General features: G+C 36.2%; 1 protein-coding gene across 2 annotated transcripts in view; it reads left to right on the top strand.

Annotated features, from left to right (window-relative positions):
* PUS7L (pseudouridine synthase 7 like) overlaps window positions 1–10,949 on the top strand; it is a 31,255-nt gene extending 20,306 nt beyond the window's left edge. Inside the window, exons 9-12 of one of the 2 annotated variants that reach the window (XR_009565651.1) lie at window positions 5,079–5,240; window positions 5,356–5,559; window positions 6,835–7,042; window positions 10,833–10,949. The gene's annotated coding sequence lies outside the window, so the exon portion shown is untranslated. Of the gene's footprint in view, window positions 1–5,078; window positions 5,241–5,355; window positions 5,560–6,834; window positions 7,315–10,832 lie in introns of those variants that run through there. The other variant, XR_009565650.1, reaches the window with a different exon arrangement.
* Window positions 10,950–11,505: the final 556 nt, after the last annotated feature.

An 11,505-nucleotide genomic window follows, 5' to 3' on the forward strand; every position in this document is an offset into this window, starting at 1 on the left:
GAGGCAGGAGCTAATTTACTCTGCCTGTGTACACAGGCCTGTCTTATTAAAGGAAAATTTTACTCATGGAGAGAAGTCACAATACCCATGAAATTATTTATATTTAGACATTGGAAAATGTGGCAAAATATAAGAAACATTAAATTGTCTTTTCTGTATCAGTTTCCTTCCTAAATACCCAACTCAATTACCAATATTTTCTGTTACAAAGAGGAAATTTAATCATGGGGTTGAAACAAGAGCTATTTGGTTGTTTTTAAAGGGAGGAGAACAAAGAGCTGGTCACTCACTCCTGAGCTGAGGGTGTTTGAGCAGCAAGATGGGTGGAGAGTGGAGAGGGTTAGGGACTTAGTTCTTTATGCTTTGATTCCAAGTCACCCTTTTCTGATAAGCCTTACTGGCATTTTCTTAGACTGGTTATGTCAGGATTCTGAAGCTTTCACTACAATAGGGTGTTAATCTTAGCTGATTATTGTTCCCATCCCCACCCCTGGTCATAAAGGACTAGTGTTCTTTTCTGGAAAGGGAAGATGAAGACTCTTTCTATAAATAACCTTTATAGTTTCTTTAGGTTATAATAAAATCTGGTGGGTTTTTTTTTTGCATATGATTTTCAAAAGGAAACTAATTTTTCCATAAAATATCTTAAGGGAAATCTAATAGATTTTATGGTATATAAATAATAGCAATGCACTTTTCACATTTAGGAACCAATAGAAGAATGAGGAAGCAGTTATTCTGAATTCAAAGAACATTCTTCCAAGGCATTGAAAGAGAAAACTTTAATTTCAAAGTGAAGCATTTGATGGTTGTGTTTTTAATGTACATATTCTCTCTCCTTTTGATTGTTGTGATAATTTTCTAACTGACCGCCCCCATTCTTCACTCTAACTGGTCTATCTTTGTATATATACTCATGTCAGTTACCGCTCCCCACCCCCACCAAAAAAAAAAGTAGAAATCTGATCCTGTCATTGTGTTGAGACCATATAACATTTCAGGGGCTTCCCAGTACCTATGGAATGAAAGTCCAGATTCCTAAACACAGCACATGTAGACATGTACAGCATGGTTTCAGATTATCTTCCAAATGTCATCTGCCTCTTACTCTCTAATACATACCTTTTGGTTAAGTTCTGTTTGCTCCTTGCCAAATATAGCAAGTTTTCCCATGTTTTGTACCTCAACCTCCCATTCTCCATGGCAGAAAGTCCTCTCTGTTTAGGTAAAATAAATGCCTTGTCTGTGAAATCTGTGTTCTCGTAACACTCATACTGTTCATATCATGTTATACTTATTTGATTGAATATCTGGCTCATCTACTACTAACTATTTAAGGGCATTCTTCTTTATACCTCAGGTACCCATCAGTGCCTGACATGTAGTAGGCTTAAAAATGCTGAATGAATACCACAAACACACCTTAGTAAAGTTACTTGGTAAATATATGTATCTCAGGAAAGTTCTAAAATAGCCTTTTACCCTCACAGAAAGTTTAGAGTATTAGAATTGGAACTCATTATAATGCCTTTCCACTTTTACATGAATTGCCAAAATAATTTTAATGGTTTCATCTTTGTCATCACTACCTGAAAAATGCCTACTTTTGATTTAAATATTAAATGCATTGTAGAATTTCACTTAACAACTCAGAACAAGCTGTCAGGGAATATAACCATTCTCATGTTACAAATGAAGATTCTAGGGCTTGAAGAGGTTAAGTAGCGCTTACCCTAGGTTGCAAAGAGAGTTTACCCTAGCTCTTTTTGTTTTCAAGGCCCATGGTGATAACTACTTTGCTCTGCTGATTCCTAATGCAAAATGCCTCAGTTCACTTTGGTTAACTAGTCATTATTTAATTTCTGCCCATCTCTGAATTTACCTGTATATTTCTAGTACTTTATGACATTAAGGCAACCTGGGGGAAGACTCACTAAGTGACAAAATGATAATGGCTGTTAATCATTGAGCACTATGTGCTTAGCATTTTACATCTTACCAACAAGCACTTACTTATGGGATAAGTACCATTACTTTTATTTTATAGATGAGGACACAGAGATAGAGTACAATTAAGAACCTTGAGAAGGGTGAAACACGGAGCCAGAGCTGAAACTCAGATGCTTTTTCTTACAGAATCCAGAGACTCTTAAGCCATGAACTTGGTTTGAAATTAAGTGGTAGTGACTCCGGTCATGTCACAGAGCCAACACAAATGTTCTCTTGAGCAAGTTGCATTCATCCCAGGTTTCCCATACATGTTCAAAGACAGTAAGCAGCACAGAAGAAAAAAAAGCAAGGCATCATGAATAAGTGTCAGCAAAAACAAAAGACAATATAAATAGACCTGCAGGACTTCAGAATAATAGACATGGACTTCATGTTAACTATTTTTAAAGAAGTAAGAGATGACCTTGAAAATCTGCAGGGAACAAGAAGCTACAACACAATCTAGTATATTTGAAAAAGAACCAACAGACTTTCTAGAAGTGAAAATGTAGTAATCAAAACTTAAAACTCATGAGTTTAATAACATTACACAAAATTGAAAGCAAATTAGTAAGTTGGGCCCAAAAAAATCCAGAAAGGAGCAATGAGATTTAAAAAAATTACAGAGATGAGACACGGAGGATAGAGTGAGAAAATTCAAAATACATTTAATTAGAATCTGAAGGAAAGGAGAAAGAATAAGGTAAAGGCAATAGTTGAACAGATAGTGGCTGAGAGTTATCTGGAACTAATAAGACACTAAAATACAGATTTCAGAAGTCCAATGAATCCCCAGTAGTGTAAATAATAATAAAGCCAGATTGAGATACATCATAGTGAATATGCAGCACATCAGTAATAAAAAGAAAAATCTTAAAAGCAGCTGGGTAAAGATTATTCTCAGGGTGTGTGATAGCTTACTCTCCAGAGCAACAATGGAATATAATGAAATAATTGAGAAAGTTTACAACTAAGTACTGACTCTCACCAGAGGAAATTAGAACAAAAACAAGCTTCAGGCAGAAGGTAGAGGATCTCAAATCAAAAGCCTAAGGTGGAGGAATGAATGATGAACAGGAAAAGTGGTAAATATGTGGCTAAATATAAACAAACATTGCCTTGATAAAATGATAATATCCGCAATATCTTGTGGGTTAAATAAGGATGATAAATTAAAACACAGCACCTGGGAAGGGACTAAAAGGGGTTAATGATCTAAGGTGGTATTAGCTGTAAAAAAGGATAAACATTGATTAATTTTAATCTTTGATAAATTGGAATGGTGTGGTATAATATCTAATACTAAAAGAATGAAAACGGTTATAACATCCAAACTTGGTGCAGGATGATTGCTCTAACAATGTGTTCCCTACAGGTTAGAGTTTTGTGATTAGTTTGATATACTTGATAACAGACATTTGATTCAATACAAGAATCATTTCCATTGTCATGAAAAATTTTAACATTGAATATTTCAAGAAGAATAGGAAGAGTTAGCTTCTTCAAACATAATTTGTAAATTTTGTGTTGTAAATTTTGAATGATTGTAAAAAAAAGATTTAAAATTTTTCCCACAAAATTTTATGCAGTTATGTATATATAGTATTTACTATTTTCTAGGCATTGTCACAAACACTTATTCTCTTAATGATAAGTTTTGACCAGGAGGTGTGCAGATGTTGCTATTTCACACACAAAATCCATGATTAAAACATTATGGTCAGAGAAGCAAGCTCAAATTTCTTATTAAAATTTTGAAAATACTTTATTTTGAAACTTCATATGTATTCAGTATTTAATATCTTCCATAGTAGGTCTGTTTTATTTTTCTTATCATAATTATATAAAAGCAATATTGTTTTTCACTAACTCATACCCCTGAATTCTTTCCAGCCTACATTAGTGTGATACAAATATCATTTTCTGCAAGTGAGGGAAGAGGCTGGAGAACACTACATTATATAGAGCCAGATAGAGTGGAGGAGAGTATGATCATTCTTCATTCTGCATTTTTAAGACTATATTAAAAACAAAAAAATATTAGAAAATACATGCATAATAAATATGACTACTCATATTTATTTCCTTGTGTGTTTCTCCTTTACTTTTCTTTCTTTTTTGTTCATGCCCCCATGCTCTCAGTCTGCATTTGACAACTGGCTTGATCAGTTCCATAGCCACAAAAAGTCATAAGTAGTTGGCTTCATAAAATACTTCTGTGACCTTTGTACTGATGGTTTCTAGTGTTCCCAGAAGAAAACTCACTAGGAGCCAGCCTTCAACTTCAATGCCTACTCTAATTTCACAGTGAAATATATCCTTGTACTTATAACCCCCTCCTTGCTCATCTAACTCTGCTAGGTATTCTTCTCCATGTTTTAATGCTCCAAGGAAAACTGGGGGGCTATCTTAGAATTTTCTCTGCCTATTTCTGGAGTGTTAGAATGCTTATTTTTATCATACAGTCACTTTCTAGGTGACAAATCAAGTAAAGTATTTTGGCAATCAGCTTAATTGCTCTAGTAATTGCAGTGGAATAGAATTTCTCCTAATAGGAGCTATTAGGAAATATTCCACATGTGTTTAATAAGACAAATTAGAGAACTTAACGTTTAAATCCTTGGTTACTGTTTTTATAATTGAGTTTAATGTCATCCAAGAGACAATAAGTCTTATAAGTCTTAAACTTAGGTCTCTGGTCTAAACACCTTCAGGTGACTTGTGATATGAATGTGGTTGTGCAAGTGGGCTTTTACCCCTTTTCCTGAATGGAAATCATATAAGAGCAATAAGGAAAACAGCATTTTTTTTTAAACCAGCAAACAATATGATAAGCAAATTTTAAGTGCATGTAAGAACTGCCAAGAGCAACTGAGACCTGAAAAAGGTTGCATGGTAGGATGTGGGGGAAAAAGTGGCAAGAGGGTTCAGTAACAGCAGATCTCAGAAGCAGCAAGAAAGGCTTTTCCTAAATATGACAGGTCTACCCTGAAGAGAAAATTTTGGTAGGTAAGGCTGGTGGCAAAAACACTGCCAAACGTGGTTTGAGGCCAAACGAAGCATCTCAAATAATGATGTTGTATTTGTAGGAAACAGAAGAGAGCATCTTTGAGTTATAAATCATGGAAGATTATCCTGGCCTCTCCCGCCTAACCAAGAACCTCCTGCAAATAGCTGGCCCAGGAAAATTCAAGTCATTCAACAATGAGTAGCAAAGGAAACTGGCACACTCTCAACACAAAGATAAACAGGTGGGGAAAAAAGATAAAGTTGTGGAAAAGAGCAGCAAAATTTACCAACAGCCTGCAAAAAGGTGACCATGAAGATAAAAATTGTGACACGCTTTTATTTTATTTTTTGGTAAAGAAATCACTTCTGTGAAAGAAGACAAAGAAATGGAAGAAGAAAGAAAACGTAGGAAATATAACACAAGATAAAGGAGGGAGGAGAGGAAACCTGAGACAGCAGATTTCAAGAAAGGTGCAGAAGACAGAACCATCAGAGAAATGAAGATGAAATTGAAGCAAGCACAAAAAGCAGTAGACAATGAGAATACAAGGGACGAAAAAGGTAAGGAGAACGAAGTTGAACTCTCCTAAATATTTGAAGATTTAAACACACACACACACACACACACAAGAAATCACAAAATATTAATGGTTAGGATGTAAAAGGATATAAAAGACCTTTGTGTTTGTGGAAACAAGAAAATCTGGGACAAAATAAAAATTATACTTTTCTATGGAATTATAAAATAGTCTTGGATGCAAGGAAGGCATGATGGACCTGAGTACTGGGGTGAGATGAGTTCTTCATAGTTAGCAGAGAACCATGTTAGCTTCCATATCTGAGGGTAGATAAACACACCCTAACTAAAACTGGGCCAGTTGCAAAGCAACTCAACTCCTAGAGAGAATCAGAATAAACAGCTTTCCTTTCCAACAGCCAAATTAGGAAGACACTTGTACTGTTTGGGAAATAATTAAAATAATACTGATCCTTTATGCTTAATGTTGGCAATGAAATTTAAAACAATAAAACATTCAATGAAGCAAGAAAATGTGATCCATAATGAAGAGTAAACTTAATAGTGAAAAATAGAACAGTTTCTCTTAAGATCAGAAAACAGGCAATGATGTCTGCACTCATCAATTCTGTTAGAGGTTCTAGCCACTAGGGTAAAGCAAGGAAAAGAAATTAAATGCATAAAGTTCGGAAAGGAAAAATTAAATTTTTATCTTTGGAAGACAATGTGATTTTATACATAGAAAATACAAAGGAATCTACAAGAAGAACAAAACAAACAGCTGGAACTAATAAATGATTTTAGCCAGTTCACAAACTACAAAGTCAATGTACAAAAGTCAACTTTATTTCTATATAATAGGGATGAATAATTGAACAATGGTATTTTAAAAACAATACTATTTACAATAGCATAAAACATGAAATATTTAGGAACATACTTAACAAAAGCTTACATGTCCTCTATACCATTGACACTAAAACATTTCTGGGAGAAGGAAAAAAAAAAACCTAAGAAAATTGAGACAGATATGCTGTTCATTGCCTGGAAGACTCAATATTGTTAAGATGTCAGTTCACCCCAAATCGGTATGTATATTTAATTAAATAACAAAACACAGCCAACTGTTTGTGTGAAAAATGGTACAAATGACTTGGAAAACTATTTAGCAGTTTTTCATATATTTAAACATACCCTACCATATGACTCAGCAATCCTATTCCTAAGTATTTATTTATCAAAGGTTAATGAAAAATACATCCACAAAAAATGTACAAAATGTTGTACAAAAATGTTCACAGTGACTTTATTTATTTCAGCAACTGGAAACCACCCAAACGTCTATAAAAGGAAAATGGATGAAGAGATGGTGGTGTATTCAGGCAATAAAAGAAAAAATTTAAGATACATGCAACGGCATGATGAATATCAAAAATATTGTATTGCATGAGGGAAGCCAGGAACAAAAAGAGGACATGTGCTGTGATTCCATTTATATGCAATTCAAAAAAGGCAAAATAAATTGTGGTAATAAAAATCAGAACGGTTGTTGCTTCAGTGTGTATGTGTGTACGGTGGGGGCAGAAGCAAGGGGAGTTGGATCTAAGGGCCGGAGGGGAAATTTTTGGGTGAAGGAAATATTCTACGTCTTGTTTGGGATGGGGTAAATGGATTTATAAATTTGTTAAAACTTGTTAGACTGTGTACACTTAAGATCTGTATATTTCACTGTAGGTAGATTATACTTGAATAAAATATTATAACGCGTCTGTGGTAGCCATGGAACTCTTTCACTCAGATATTCCTTCAAAAATGACCCTGCGGGGCTTCCCTGGTGGCTCAGTGGTTCAGAGTCCGCCTGCCGATGCAGGGGACACAGGATCGTGCCCTGGTCCGGGAAGATCCCACAAACCGAGCGGCTGGGCCTGTGAGCCATGACCGCTGAGCCTGCGCGTCTGGAGCCTGTGCTCCGCAACGGGAGAGGCCACAACAGTGAGAGGCCCGCGTACCGCCAAAAAAAAAAAAAAAAAAAAAAAATGACCCTGCCATATGGCGTGCTGTTAGCCTATAACCTCCAGCTGTAGCGTCTTCAGAATGTGCTGCAGCACTGGAGCTGACATGTTCTCTCTGCAACTCCAGCCAGTGGCTTGTTATGACATGGGTAGCAGAGCCTGGACGTTCTGCCCAAGGAGAGACCCCTCAATGGGCTGTCTTTGCTCTAGAGCTCTTGCTCCAGACTGGCCATAATGTTTTCAGAGCTGCACTAGTCTGAGGCTCTTGCTACCCAGCTGTCCTTGCTTCCTCCTCTCTTTTCTCAAGTTTCCCACCCATACCAGGGTCCAAATGCTTTTCCATCCTCCTTCTGCTTCGTCTCGCCTTTAGTTTCACAGGCATTATTCTTAGTGATCTCTTGCATGTCTAACTCCATCTTGGCTTTGGACACAAACTTTCAATTAGAAAATAATCTGGGATAGAAATGAGAACCGAAATATGTCATATCAATACATTTATACTGGCTTAATTCCAGAAAAGTGTTTTTTTTCCAGAAAGAAATCACTTTTTATGCCTTTATGCTATATGCAACAAGTTCATCTAAAACAAATATATTTAATGGTTGAATATAAGGCTGTGAATAAAGGCAAATGCAAACAGAGAGTGGAAGTCATGGTCTTAATATCAAATTAGGAGGAATTTAAGCCAAAACACATCAAGAGGAGGAAATATTCATTTTGACAGCTCGAAGAGACATTTCAGATACAGATGACTTTAAAGGCATCTGACAAACTTAAGGATGAGGAGAGTAAGAGGAAATTTCCCCTGAAAACAAATATTTGAACATGTGAATCGTTCTGTAGTTAATTTAATTTAGTAAACCTATGTGGATGAGCCAAAAATATTAATTTATTTCATATATTCTTGTATCTAGCTCTCTCTTCAAAAAGTTATTTTCTTTACTAACCAAAATATATGTTCTGTCTGAGAAACTTTATAACATCTTTTTAAATAGTTATCGATAATAATTTCCAAAATAATTCAAATCCCTTCCTAGCATTTATCTCAGTTGAAACTTTATAAATTTATTTCTGTGATTACTTGCTTAATGTCTCTCTCACCATGCAATGAGATCCATGAAGGCAGGAACATTACTTTTTGTTGATTGGTTGGTTTACTTGTTTTATTACTGTATCCTCCACATCTTGCACAGTGTCTGGCACATAGTAGGTACTTAACAATTCTTATGAGTGAATAAATGAACATAACAATAATATCAGTATAATTTCTTTTGAAGGACTACAGCTAAATTTATTCCTTCTGGATGCAAGTCTTTCTGGAAGTAGAGAGATGCTGTGCTCACTCATGGATTCATCTATTCATTCAACAAATATTTATTTACATGGCAGACACTATGCCAAGCATGGAATACACAGTGATAATAGGTGTATTTTTTATTTATAATTAAATAATTATATTTAATTATATAATAGTATAATTCCTGCCCTTGAGGAGCTCACAGCCTGGTTGGTAACTGCTTAAGAACTTATTAATTCTCTACTTCTAATATTTTATGTACAACTATAATTATATATTTGTAATAGTACTGTATCAGAGAGCTCTCCTAAGCTCTTTTCTTATTTGATTCTCAAAGCACAGATATAAAGAAACAGATATTAAAAAGTTATGCTTTGTATAGATTAGCTCATTTCATTTAAAAATATTTATTGAGTGCCTGCTATGTTTCAGGAACTTTTCTAGGAGCTGGAAAGAGCAATGAATAAGACAGAGAAGGACCCTTCTTAGTGGGAGGTGGCAAACAATAAAGAAGCAAAAAAGTATATTTTAATAGTGTTACAGAAGAAATGAATCAAGTGATGCAATTAGAGAATGAAGATAGGGAATTTAAGGAAAGACTCTCTGAGGTGGTGATACTGAAATTAAGAAGTGAAGAGTTAGATCAGACATTTGAAGGGTCATGGGAGAGCCATCAAATGGAGCGCCAAGTCCAAGGCAATGAGCAGGATGTGAGCTTGGCATATTCAAGGGGGAAAAAGGCTGGTGTCATTGGGGCAATGGGTTACGGGTATGAGGTAAGATTCAGGACGATATGAGCCAGATCCCACAGGGCCCTACAGGCCATGGATTCTATTCTGCATGTATTGAGAAGCTAATGGGAATTCATATAGTTTACTTAGCATGGGTACTCACAGATGAGGATTTCTTTTTTTTTTTTTTTTTTTTTTTGCGGCACGCAGGCCTCTCACTGTTGTGGCCCCTCCCATTGCGGAGCACAGGCTGCGGACGCGCAGGCCGAGCAGCCATGACTCACGGGCCCAGCCGCTCCGGGCATGTGGGATCTTCCCGGACCGGGGGCACGAACCCGTGTTCCCTGCATCGGCAGGCGGACTCTCTGCCACTGTGCCACCAGGGAAGCCCACAGATGAGGATTACTTAGCAAGTATAAAGTAAGCAAATTGTGCTTAAACCTGATTTCAAAGAAAATGTGGACTCAGTAGAGAAGTTGAAAGTGATTATCTTACAATCAGCTGGGTAGTTTCCCTTACACCGGTGAATCACCGAGACCTGAGCATATCATTCCTTAGGATAATTTTTGAGAAGACTTCTTGTCAGGAGGAAAAGGATGTAATCAGAATTTTTGAGTTTGTGGGTAAAGCCAGGGATCTTGGAGAAATCAGGGGAAATAGGAAGCCCAAAGAGAGATGCTGAACTTACTACTAAAAAGGCAGGTGTGGGCTTAAGCAATTCACTGGAAAAATAAAGAAGTGATCTCATGTGCACCCCAAGTTTATGTGGCAATTTGTAAATGTTACATACGCCACCAGAATTTTGGCTTGTCTGTGGGATCAAAACAGTTTATGGCATGCAAAGTTACATGAATTATTTGAGATTTAGTAGCTCCTTTATGGTCACAGAAACAGGCTAGCTCCAGAGTTTGTGTTCTTATCCACTATTATTTTATTTTTTTGGACTATCCATTAAATTTCTTTTTAATGCTGTTGTCTTTATTTAGCATACCGTTTTTATCAGATTTTGGTTTCTGGTTAAGTACATTCTAATTTCAGTCATTTTTGCCACTGCTCAAACAGTAGCTAATGAGTTGTTTTAATAACGTATGTTCTATGTATTGAATGAATGTGCATTTGAAGCTGTTATTTCTTAGTACACAGGGTTGCTCCACTTGAGAACCCTCCATAAAGACTGTCTGTTGTACTCATTTGATATTTGATTTTTCTTTTTTTTTGGCTGCCGAGACTCCATTGCCCTTTCCTAATGGCACTCTGATTTGCTCTTTCCAAATTAGCTATCTTTTGCTGTGTGCAGTATTGACATGATGGAAATCCAAGTGCTTGATTTGCTTCTACCAAAACCAGAGAAGTTTGTTGGCTATTCCTGCCAAATACTTCCTCTAACCTTCCCCAGTAGTGTCAACAGTAAGGTAAGTGACTTAAATATGACTAATCAATTGCTCTCCTGGGATGCTGACACTTGAGTGAGGTAATGAGAGACAGAAGAAACTGTTGTTTATATCTGATCAGCTGTGGTCACATGGGATTGGGAAGACCTTCTGGGGTTGTCTGGTTCCACTTTTTCCAACCTTGTTGTTCAGCGATCCCTTAGGGCATGTAAGCTGCTCATATCATTATGTTTTCTTTTGACTTAAATTAGCCAGGTTTGGTTTCTGTTGCTTGTTACTAAAGAATCCTAAATAATACATGAATCATGCCAAGGCCTATCTTAACTTCCCATTCCCTCAAATAAATCCTCTAAGGATATAAGTCCCACTAGGAATATAGATAGCTAAGCTGATAATGAAATGCTCATCACGGTTTTAATAGTGGAATGTATTACTCCTGCCAGATACTGTTTGCATTTTCATAAGAAATGCTTTAATGGAAGAAATGTTTTGGAAATAACGTGGTAGGGTCTTACCCCAAAGTTGTCCAGGGACGACTTGAACAATATTTCTCACATTT

The sequence above is a fragment of the Globicephala melas genome, chromosome 10 (genome assembly GCF_963455315.2).
Source record: "Globicephala melas chromosome 10, mGloMel1.2, whole genome shotgun sequence".
Taxonomy (NCBI): Eukaryota; Metazoa; Chordata; class Mammalia; order Artiodactyla; family Delphinidae; genus Globicephala; species Globicephala melas.